Raw genomic sequence first — 12023 nt, 5'->3', positions numbered from 1 at the left:
AACCTGTGGCGAAGATGGGTCACCCTTATCCATCTGTCCTGTCTTGGCGTTGTTACACGTGGACGTCCAGAACGTGGCCGATCGATGACGTCATTTGTGTTCTGGTAGCGTCTCACCAGTGCAGAAATGGTGTTCCGGTGGCAGTGGAAATGTGCAGCCACTTGTCGTTGAGACATTCCCCCACGGACCATCCCAATGGCCTCATGACGTTGTGCAGACGTGAGCCTTGGCATGCTATGCGTTTCAATAGCCGTTTAATATGTTTAACGATCACAAAGGCAGGGGTTGAGCTTTCCAAAGTGACAGTATTGTGTTGCATTCATTTGTTCTGTTTCCCTTTCCCGGAATGCACGTGCAACAACGTATTGCACGTCTCAAGGACGAACCCACTGACGTCACGGAACGTGGCACGTGCATGCCTGTTGGATACATGTCAATAATCTCTGAGTTTCAATACTTATTTGTCTACACAGCTTTGATAAATTTAGATTAAAATTTTTGTATGCAGTTTCTTTATGTGCCTAGTATAGTTGGAATATTGCTGACTGTGGCGTCCAGAAAACAAACGTTCTATTTCAGAATAGAAACGACGTTTCAGCAGGAATACATTTCAGGACGCATGTTGCGTATGTAGCATAAGGTTCAACTGAATAGGATTTTGTAGACTTCATGACACAGGTAACGACGTTTGCTCATCATCATGTTGTATCTAAGTTATCGAATATTAACAGGATAATGTCACATAGAGAATCTAAGGTCAATACACGTGTGTTAATCAACTCATTCACATACAAACAACGGATCAAAGCAAAATGTTTCTACTCACCTGTAACATCAACAGCTCACAGTTGCCTGTCTGTACAGCAATACAGCACAGTTTCTAAATGCTATATAGTGTCTCATAAGCCTTATCGGCTGGGTGAATTTATATTTTATTACTTCTATTGTGTATTTTATGTCATGTAATCGTTCACGTGACACTTTAGTAAACTATATATCTGTCTGTCATCCTGGCTACCAGGAGGTGAAATGAATGGATAACAAAGGAAAAGCATGATCGGACTCTGAACGCTTTGTACATCTGAGGTATTTATGAAATAAACTTTGCGAGCTGTCGTATACATGTATGACTGGGTAAACCTGTGTACAGGTTAAAGTGCGAGGTGTAGATGTAACGCCATGCTAGTCTGTACTCTGTGGTAAAATGTCTTGAGGAATTACACAAATGTGAGGTGGAAATATAAGTTCATATACATAACTATTCTTGTTCATTTGGATGTTTGTGGGTGGGTGTGAATCACCACACACCACAACGCACTCCACACCACAACACACATCACAACGCACTCCACACCGCAACGCACATCACAACGCGCTTTGCACCACAACCCACTCCACACCGCAACGCACTCTACACCGCAACGAAACCACAACACAACGCGCTACACACCGCAACGCACTCCACACCGCAACGCACTCCACACTGCAACGCACTCCACACCACAACGCACTCCACACAACACACTTCACACCACAACATCACTCCACACCACACCACACCACCACACCAAAACGCACTCCACGCCGCAATTCACTCCATACCACAATGCGCTCCACACCGCAACGCACACCACAACACACCACAAAACACTCCACACAACAATGCACTCCACACCAAAACGCACTCCACACTGCGACGCACTCCACACCGCAACACGCTCCACGCCGCAACGCACTCCACACAAAAAGGCACTACACACCACAAGACACTCCACACCGCAACGAAACCACTACACATACAACACATCACACCAATCCACACCACATATCATACAACATCACTCCAGACCACACCACACCACTCCACAACGCACTCAACACCGCAACGTGCTCCACACCACAACACACTCCACACCACACCACACCACACCACAACGCACTCCACAACGCTCAACAACACAACGCACTCCACAACACATTTCACTCCACAACACAATGCACTCCACACCGCAACGCACTCCACACCACAACGCACTCCATACCACAACGAAACCACAACACATCACACCGATCCACAACACATATCACACAACATCACTCCAGTCTCTCTGCGTGGATAATTCCCATATCTGCTCTGGTAGCGGGGTCGCCCTGGGTAAAAGCAGCCTGCTGCTGAAAAACATCAAATCTTAATCTCCTCGATGAATCCGATATAATGTTCTTTCTGCCCTCAATATACTCTTACTAATATATTGTGATTTAGACCTAACATGACTAGTTTTCGAACAATGAGCAGCACCAAGGGAGATCGAGATGTGAACTTGTTGATGATAGCTACAACAGACTGATTATCCGAGTAAAGCAGTACTTTCTTATTCTTCAGCTCGTTTCCCCAGAGCTTCAAAGACACATATAGAGGGAAGAGTTCCAAAAATGTTATATCTGATGGATAACCCATGGTATGCCATTCATTTGGCTACTGTCCAAAAGGCCATTTTTGTCAAAGTATATCCCAAAACCGATACTCCCTGCGCTATCAGTGTACAAACCCAAGTGTTCATTACCCTCCCAGTGTTGATTGAGAAACAGAGTTGTACCATTGTGGTTGTCTAAAAAGTAGATCCATACGAATATATCCTCTCTTTTTTCTTTGGTAATGCGAATATGGTGACGTTTGTTTAACCCGCATGTGGAATTGATTAGCCTCCGCTAATTGGGAATTGCTCTACAGACGAAATTCTATAGACCTGTTAGTGACTGCATTTCAAATAACTTAACTTTCGTCCTCCCCAATATGTCGTGAAGAAGAAGTTTTGCTTGTTGTAACCTCTCTTGTGGGATAGACACAGCCATTGTCAGTGTGTTCAGTTGTAAACCCAAAAACGTGATGGATGTACACGGGTAGAATGTTTTCTTTTCAGCAGTTGGGACATTCAGGTATAAACACACTTCAATAAAAGCTTCTAAAACAATTGAACAATCGTATGTACCTCTTCTGCTTCCAAATAGAAAAATCATCCAGGTAGTGTAAAATTTCTCCCCTCGTTACTTAACTTGCAACAACCCATTCAACAAAAAATGGAACAAGTCTCAAAGTGAGCGCAGCTTATTCTGCATCCCATTGGTAAACACTTGTCAAAGTGAAATTTGTTTTTGAACTTAAAACCAATCAAGTTGAAATCAGCCGGGGACACAAGCCTAAATGCGCTTTTTATATCAACCTTTGCAAGAGAACATCCTTCCCCGAGCGTCTGTATCATTTGTACCGCCTTATCAAATTTTGTGAAGTGAACAGTTGCATCTTGGTCCGATATGTAATCATTAACTGAGTTTCCCGCTGGGTGGGATAGATAATGTATGAGACTATATTCTCCAGGAGATGTTTTCGGTACTGCGCCAACAGGTGATATTTTTTTATTATCAAAGGATGGAGAGTCAAAAGGTCCAGCGATTCTTCCCATATCTAATTCTTTTTCCATTTTTTTCCCAACAAATTCTGCAAGCTGATTAGCTGATTTAAGAGTTTGACAATATGACGATCCACGAGGGCCCTTGTAGTGCAGAGAAAAAACATTTACAACCCGGATACTCTTAGGTTCTCAGTGTTAATTGGTGTCCTGCCTAAGTCCAGTAGTGTGTTGACCGCTTGGTCCTTGGGTATTTGTTTCCTTTTCCATTGCTCCTTGGTTGACGAAAACCGGATTTGTTAGGGTGTTTGCCATTACAAGCCATACATGTGTGCATGTACTTTCAAGCAGGTCTACTACATGACCCGTAGTAGTAATCCCAGCAGATTTACTATTTCAGGGTATAGAAAGAAAGAATTGACGGTGTAAGTGAGGTTATAGGAGGGAGAAATCACTGAAGAAAAATGAAAATATTTTATCATGCATTAAATTTGATAAAATTACAATTAATGTAGAACGCCAGAGCAAAAGAAACCCCAGTATTGACTGTCCATGACATGTGTTTTGGTATAACCCTACACCTGCGATGGTAATGGCGTTTGAGTTTTGACAATATTACGGGGGGTTGAGGTACAGGCACTCAGATCTCGCGACAAAGACCAAAATCTGATAATAACACCTCGGAGGATGTCATACAGCAAAAGGTGGTTCGCTCATGTATTGGGTGATTACACAATCTATGATTGGGTTATAAATTCAGGGATGATGACGTGAATGTATTATGTTATATGCACTTGGCAACGCAGGAAAGAGGAATGTTATTTTTTAAGTTGCAACAAAATCGCTAACATAATCAACCGATGACACGACATTATCCGGCAGCAGCAATCAGTTCATTCGTCACTACTCGCCCCTTTCCGTAACCTCAAAGAAGACTCGTCCCGTCTCGATGCTTGTTATGTGCGAAAATACGACAAACCAATCAGAACGCGCGTAATGGTTGCAGTGCTTTGATAAAAATAATCCCGACTACTTAAATCGCTTATGGCCTATGATACTGCGCTTGGTAGCAGCAGCATGTCTTTTGTGCTCTCACAAACTTGGACTTTTTCACTGGATTATTGTACAAATTTGATTCTACAAAGTTGATCATATTGTACATGATCATTTCCTCCACACATTGCTGCAATTTTTGAGACTTTGGGGACTGAAATGTGGATTTTGTGTATAATAATCTCATTCATAAAGGTTGATTTTATTGTCAACTTGAGTTCACCACCAATCAAGGGTGTAGCTGAGGCCTTCAAAACCCAAGCTGACTCGGCCAGTGTAACAATGATCAATCAGTCAACAATAGCCTACAGCAGGGAGACTCTGCTTGCCATTGGTGAAAAGTGTTCAAGTGCACATCTTGGAACAACTGCCAAGGGACATAACTCTGAACTACTTCACCATCTGAATAATCTTAGAATTTCATTAAGAAAGCGAACCAGAAGAGGATGTAGAGCTGGCAGAAAGATACCAAAACGGATTAAAGTGATTCAAGGAGTATTTGAGAGTGACGATGGAACAAGGAGGTCAGGTGTTAACTTTAACAACCTGGTTCAAGTTTATCCTAGAAGATTTCCAAATACACTCAGTGTCTCCTTGATAAACGTTCAATCATGCAAAAACAAGACTTTGGAACTATCTGATTTGAGTCAGGAAAATGATATTGACATTCTTTTTCTCACTGAGACATGGTTACGAAAAGAGGGGGATGAAGTGAAAATCGCTGAGCTGACACCCCCTGGATACAGCTGTATACATGCTCCAAGATCCCAGCGCGCTGGTGGGGGTGTAGCAGTGATACATAGGTCTAACATTCAGATAGAATGTTTAGACAATTTGGAAGAATTCAAAAGCTTTGAGTCAATCAACACTAAAATTAGTTCTGGAAATACTTGTGCTCGTGTTGTGTGTTTGTATCGTCCACCGTCGTCAAAGAAAAACCAACTTTCAACCTCTGTATTCCATGGTGAGTTGTCTGTACTCGTTGAGAGGTACAATCAGTTGAACACTATTTTGCTAGGTGATTTTAATATTCACTACGATAACAATCAGTGCTCAGATACAAAGAAGATGAAAAATCTTCTCAAACAACATAGTTTGTGTCAGTATGTTGATGCTCCAACACATAAAGGAGGCCATATCCTTGACTGGGTGATATCCTCTGAAAGTAGTTCCTTAGTGTCTTCTGTCAATGTGCAGGATATACAACTTTCCGACCACTTTCTGGTTTCTATGACCTGGAGTATGGACAGACCTCAGCGTCAGACTATCAAACAATCCTGTCGTAATCTCAAGTCTATTGACAATGTTGAGTTTCTCAAGAGATCTTGTAAACTCTGACTTACTCCAAGACCCCCGGATGATGTAAACCAACTTGCTGAGTTGTATTCATCCACATTGTCATCTCTCTTAGATAAATATGCTCCATCAGCTCTGAAGGAAATCATTGTCAGATCAGGGACTCCTTGGTATAATGAGCAGGTTCTCTTAGCCAAGCGGAAACGCAGAGCTGCAGAGAGAAAATGGCGGAAGAGTCGCCTTGAAATTCACCGTCAGTTGTATAAGTCTGAGCGGAACTCTTGTGCTAGGGCTCTTAGAGGAGCCAAATCCAGTTACTGTACCAAGAAACTCTCTGACAATGTGAAAAATCCTTCCTTCTATCACAAATTCATGGGATCTCTACTTGGCAAGAAGAATGATACCCCATTACCACCGTCCACTAATGACAAGGATCTTGCTGACAATTTTTCAGCCTACTTCTCAAGTAAAATTGAAAATATCAGGAAAAGCTTTGACCAAACATTTCTTGACACACAGGATCCTTCAACATGCCCACCCGATGATGGGATCTGCCTGGACACCTTTGATTCTTTCACTGAGGGTGAGATAGCTGCACTCATCAAACGGTCAAAAAAGACATTGTGTCTTTTCGATCCGATGCCAACTCGTCTCCTTGATGACTTTTTGGGAGACTCTTTTGCCAGTTATCACGAAACTGATCAACTTGAGCTTAGGTAATGGTGTCTTTCCAGAGGTGTTCAAGCAAGCTGTGGTAAAGCCATTACTTAAGAAAGACAATTTGGATATCAATACTCTCAAGAATTACAGACCTGTCTCCAACCTCTCTTTCCTTTCCAAGATCCTTGAACGTGCAGTTGATGTCAGACTCAGATCCTATCTCTCTTCAAATGATTTTCTGAACAGATTCCAATCAGCCTATCGTCCTAGGCACAGTACCGAGACCGCCTTACTTCAAATTCTGAATAACTTGAGATGCCATGCGGATTTGGGTAATGTGTCACTTCTCCTCTTGCTTGATCTCTCAGCGGCGTTCGACACGGTCAACCATCAGAAGCTCCTTAGCCGTCTTCAGGATGACTATAACATACAAGGGGATGCATTGGCCTGGTTCCGTTCCTATCTGAGCATGAGGAGTCAGTCAGTTCTTGTCTCTGAAAGCATCTCTGAGTCAACGATCCTAGAGTGTGGTGTACCCCAGGGCTCAGTCCTTGGGCCGCTTCTCTTTGTGTTATACACAAACCCTTTGGAGAAGGTCATTGATAACTTTGATCTGAATCACCACGCATTTGCAGACGACCTCCAATTGATGGATTCCTTCAAACCAGAGGATGTACAAATAGCCAGATCTAGAGTGAGTCAGTGCACGAAGGCAATTAGTTCATGGATGATGACAAATGAGCTGAAGCTCAATGATGATAAGACTGAGGCTATGTTGATTGGCACATCGCAATGTCTGAAAAGGATAAACTCTACGGACATCACAGTAGCCAACTCAGATATCCCACTTTCATCCAGTGTAAAACCTAGGTGTTCATCTTGATCCTTGTCTCACCATGGAGCAACATGTGAACCATCTCTGTAGAGTAGGCTACTTCCATCTCCACTCTATTGGTAACATCCGCCATCTTGTAACCACAGATGCTGCTAAAGTTCTCACTCAGTCACTTGTTCTCTCCAGGATTGACTATTGCAATAGCCTACTGTTTGGAATCTCCAATGATCTTCTCTTCAGACTTCAAAAACTTCAGAATGCTGCCGCCAGAGTTGTCACTAAAACATCCAAATGGACTCACATAACCCCAATCCTCCAGAGTCTGCATTGGCTGCCGGTTGAAGCAAGAATTCATTTCAAGATCTGCACTCTTGTTTTCCGCTGCAAACACGGCCTAGCTCCTCCATACCTCTCTGAGATGTTGTCAACATATATGCCTGCCCGTTCTCTCTCCGCTCTCAGAATCAACATCTTCTCTCAGTTCCCCAAGTTCGTCTCAAACACTTTGGCCATAGGTCATTCAAATTTGCAGCACCAACCCTATGGAACAGTCTTCCTACTCCCATAAAAAATGCTTCATCCCTAGAAGCATTCAAATCGGGACTCAAAACCTTCCTCTTCAAAAAAGTCTACAACCTATAACTGTAAAATACTCTCACGGTTATTTTTGGCTAATTGTCATATCTTCTTCTTGAACTCTAGTCACTCTTTTTATATGTAGCGCTTTGAGCATGCTCTGGATGGACTATGGCGCATAAGAAATATCCATTTATTATTATTATTATTATTATGGCATTATGTTATTTCTTTGAGAGGCATTATGTTATTCTTAAAAAAATCATGAAAAATATATATCGTCGTATTGAAAGTACTAAGAACTTAACTAACAGTATTGTGCTGTCTAATGTGAAGTTTTTGATAAGAATTATGCGATTGACGGTGAGAGATTCAAATACACGCACGTGCGTTTTTTGACATAACGGCTCTCATGGGGCCAACTGAGTGTATTTCTGGCGATCGTGCGGGCTCGTTGTGGAGATTGTACGTGCGCTTCCAACAGTTTTAAGTATGTATTTATAACAATACTATTATAGCTGTATGTAACTAATCAACTTTAATCATTAACATTGGGCATATATTTCACATCTCTGGGAATATTTTGTCCTGACTTATTTTGGGTCATTCATATATTTTTCAGTGTATTCATTTAACATTTTAACTTGGGGTATGACAGCAAGGCCACACGAATGTTCAGTTTGAGAAATATTTTAACGTCACTTTTGAGTTTCTGCAATGCGATTTAATGTAGCTGGATGTTCTTTTTATAAATTGTATTTACATATTCAATTAAACAAATCCCATTTGTGATTATTAATCTTTTTTTAATAATATAATAGGAAATGTAAGTGTAAGGCGAACATCTGGTAATAATTACGTCAGAATACGTCTTTAACCAATATGTTTTTTCTCCTTCTTTTAGTTGTATCGAATAGATTTAATTCTTTAAAATAAATAAGCGAAATCAAAAACAGCAATACAATGTACCAGTACTTCGGTGATGTTAAGTACCATTGGAATAAATCGGGAATAGAGTTATCGTTCCTGTTTAAAGTAGTTCTGATGTTCATGCACCAATACGAAATCCTTCAAGAGGGGCACGAGCCGCTATTCGGTTTGTCCCGGAATAACACGAGTTGGTCACGAATGCAATCAGTTATAGATAACTGCTATGTTTCTGGTGGTTACAATTTAAGCATTTGTCAAAAAAGCAGAAACTAAAATATAGAAAAGAAAGGTTTCTGATAATTGCACTTAATCATTTTAATATTTTTAAACCGAATCACCGTTAATTTATGGGAAAATACACCTGGAAATCATTTCTACATTAAAACAAAGCTTAACTTTACATAGTATGCCATCGAACTGGTTAGTAAAAATGTCTAGTGATAATGTATCTCAGTGTTACATTTTATTCTCTATATGAATATGATACGTTTATTTCCTCACCGTTATCGTCACCCTTTTAAGGCGCGTATGCAGTAATCAACAACACAAAAACGATTTGTTATTCCTCGATAACCAATTGGTGAATAGCGTCGAACACAAGTCAAACCAGTCATGTTAAAAGTCTAAATAAGCACATTGTAAATCCGCGAAGAAAACCTAATCCATGTTTCAAACCCGTCAATGCTGGGGTGTCGTTTCTCTTTAATGTGTAATCTTAGTAAGCCTTCGGCTTAGTCGTATCTTGTACGCCAGAGCCGACGTAAGAGGCCCGAAACCCCATTTGTTTGTTTGTTTGTTTGTTTAACGCCGCACTCGTGCATATTTCAGCTATATGACGGCCGTATGTAGATGATCGAGTCTGGACCAGACGAACCAGTGATCAACGGCATGAGCATCGATCGACAGAACTGGGATACGAGGGCATGTATCAACCAAGTGAACGAGCCTGACCATCCGATTCCGATAATCGCCTTTTAAGACAAGCTAATTATAACCCGGATCTACTCGGGTCTGAGACCTTTTTGACTTACTCACACATTAAAGTTTGTAATATTCCCCAGTATCCTCAAATGAGATATTTTCAGCTTCGATTATCAGCGAATTACCTGTATATGAACTGACACAGAGACTCACAAGACTGGATGACTGGGAATACGAATATGCTTATTTCAGAAATTATTGAAACATATGTACAAATATATGACTGTATAAATACAGTGATAATGTCCAAAGCATGCAGGAAGCAGAGATACCGTAATTCCCCATAATGCCCAGTAAGGTAGTCTAGCTTTGGTTGCTAGTGGTTTAAAGCCTAGTTTTAATTCATCCTAATTCTCCTGTGTTTAATACTGACGTGGTTTGTTCTATAATTGAACTGATATCTATCCTGCTTTTTTATTGTCCTTCGTCGACAAGCATTTAGAGGGGAATATTAGACAATTGCAATAATTTGCTGGGTGAAAGATAAAGTCATCAGAAACATGTACCCCAATTTTTATTTCAAAAATGTGGTTTACGACTTTTTCATCGCGAAAACAGTTTCTGTTATCTGAGCTTTGGCCATTATGCATATCGCTGGAACTCACGTGACCTTTACGGCAGATATTTAATCATTTTAAATAAATTTGAACAAATTTGAATGAATGACTAAATTTGTTGGAGCATTTTGTAGCTGGGGCAGTTCCACTGGTACGAATGAGATATATATTATCAAAACCAGTAAGAGATTTTATATGAGCTTGAAAATGTTTCGCTATAACGTTCTTTTCGGTTTGGAGCCCTAAATGCTGCAGTCTACCTGAAACATTGCCAAATACAACGGCAAATCATGAAGTACTTGTTGCTTTCATTGTTTTCCATTTTGTCCAATTACGCATGTCGGCATCAGACTGGCTATTTGTCAGTATAGAGTGTGCCGTGAAAGTTGTTCTGTATTCTCATTGGCTGACAAGTTGTCATTCTAAGGATATGACCGAGTAGCATAACTATTTGCATAACCAAACACTGGGGAAACATACATTGTCCTGACTAGTATTTTATAATTCACCAGTTTTCGCGGAATACCGTTAACTTATCTGCGTCGCGAATATTAGCTCTGCTCGACCAGGCTGGGATCTTGTATGGGGAGTTGATACGTTAGTGATGGAACTAAGATCCTAAGCTATAAGATATAACGTTTGGAAAATAAGAGATTCTGATGTTTTTATGTAAAACCAGGGATAATCTACAACGTTATATAGCCTCCCTGGTAAAACGCATGTAACTTCTTATCATATCTATGAATGTATTTTGGGCCAGTGGCCTATTACTGAATAAAATGTCTGTCTGTCTGTCTGGAACTAAGATCCTAATGTTTTTAAAAAAAATAATTCAAGTGTAATTTTTGAAGCAGATAATTTCTACTTCCCCCTGTCTGAAACATAATTATTTTGTTTTTAAATCCCAGACACCCTACATTCACATTTCAAAAATAATAATTCTTAGGGACTGGTCAAATATTTGTAGGAGTGGGTTTGCTGGTTGGAACTGCATCACAGTTTGCTGACAAATAATATTCTTGTTAATTGATATGGTCTATTTTTAAATATATTTTGACCTCAAGCGGTGCCTCCGTTTCGCTTGATTCTTCTTCTTCATCTGCACTGGAAGATTGTCTTGCAAGATGTAAAATCGGATCGTATTTATACGGTCTAACATCCCTTTGAGAAATGACATCAGGAACATCTTTTACTGCTTCAGAATCCATGGACACTGTTAAGGTAAAGAGGAAGCCATCAGCAACAGGCACATATGACGTCATGTCACGTGATACCCCAACTGTCGGGTGTTTCCGTAATAGGCGGAAATACGAGTATGTTTTTGGGGTTTTTTTTTTTTGCTATTTTACAAACTTTTTGCTCAGTTTTAATCACGGACGGTGACTTTTAGAATATCCTTTACAAGATATCAAAAGTTTTGTTTTCGTTCGTACTCTCCTTTAATAAAAACCAACTTCTTCTCATCACTATGTGCTAAGGAACTGTTAGTCCCCATGGTCCCTGGTATGGTGATCTACCTTCTGGTGTTGGCGATCTATAGCCTGTTTTTTTATTGTATTGTCACAATAGTGCTATTAGTTTTAACTCTCCACACTAGTTTTAGTTGTAATTGTGATATTATAGTTGTTTTACTGTCCTTTGTCGACAGGTTTTTATAACGTACATATATTCCATTTCAGTGTCAAATGTTTTCATTTCACTTTTTTATTGTATGAATAGTTTTCGTCA

General features: G+C 40.3%; 1 protein-coding gene across 1 annotated transcript in view; it reads right to left on the bottom strand.

The window, feature by feature from the left end:
* The window catches only part of LOC124263303 (multiple epidermal growth factor-like domains protein 6), a 77687-nt gene that overhangs the window by 65557 nt on the left and 107 nt on the right, over nucleotides 1–12023 (bottom strand). The window contains exons 2-3 of the mRNA XM_046697889.1: nucleotides 4852–4853; nucleotides 827–1010 (exon numbers count right to left, since the gene is read on the bottom strand). The gene's annotated coding sequence lies outside the window, so the exon portion shown is untranslated. The remainder of the gene's footprint in view (nucleotides 1–826; nucleotides 1011–4851; nucleotides 4854–12023) is intronic.

This window comes from Haliotis rubra, unplaced genomic scaffold (genome assembly GCF_003918875.1).
Source record: "Haliotis rubra isolate DU_JTF1 unplaced genomic scaffold, ASM391887v1 Scf879, whole genome shotgun sequence".
In the NCBI taxonomy this organism is placed as follows: Eukaryota; Metazoa; Mollusca; class Gastropoda; order Lepetellida; family Haliotidae; genus Haliotis; species Haliotis rubra.
Note: the sequence above shows the minus strand (reverse complement) of the source record. Positions and strands in the feature narration are given on the sequence as shown.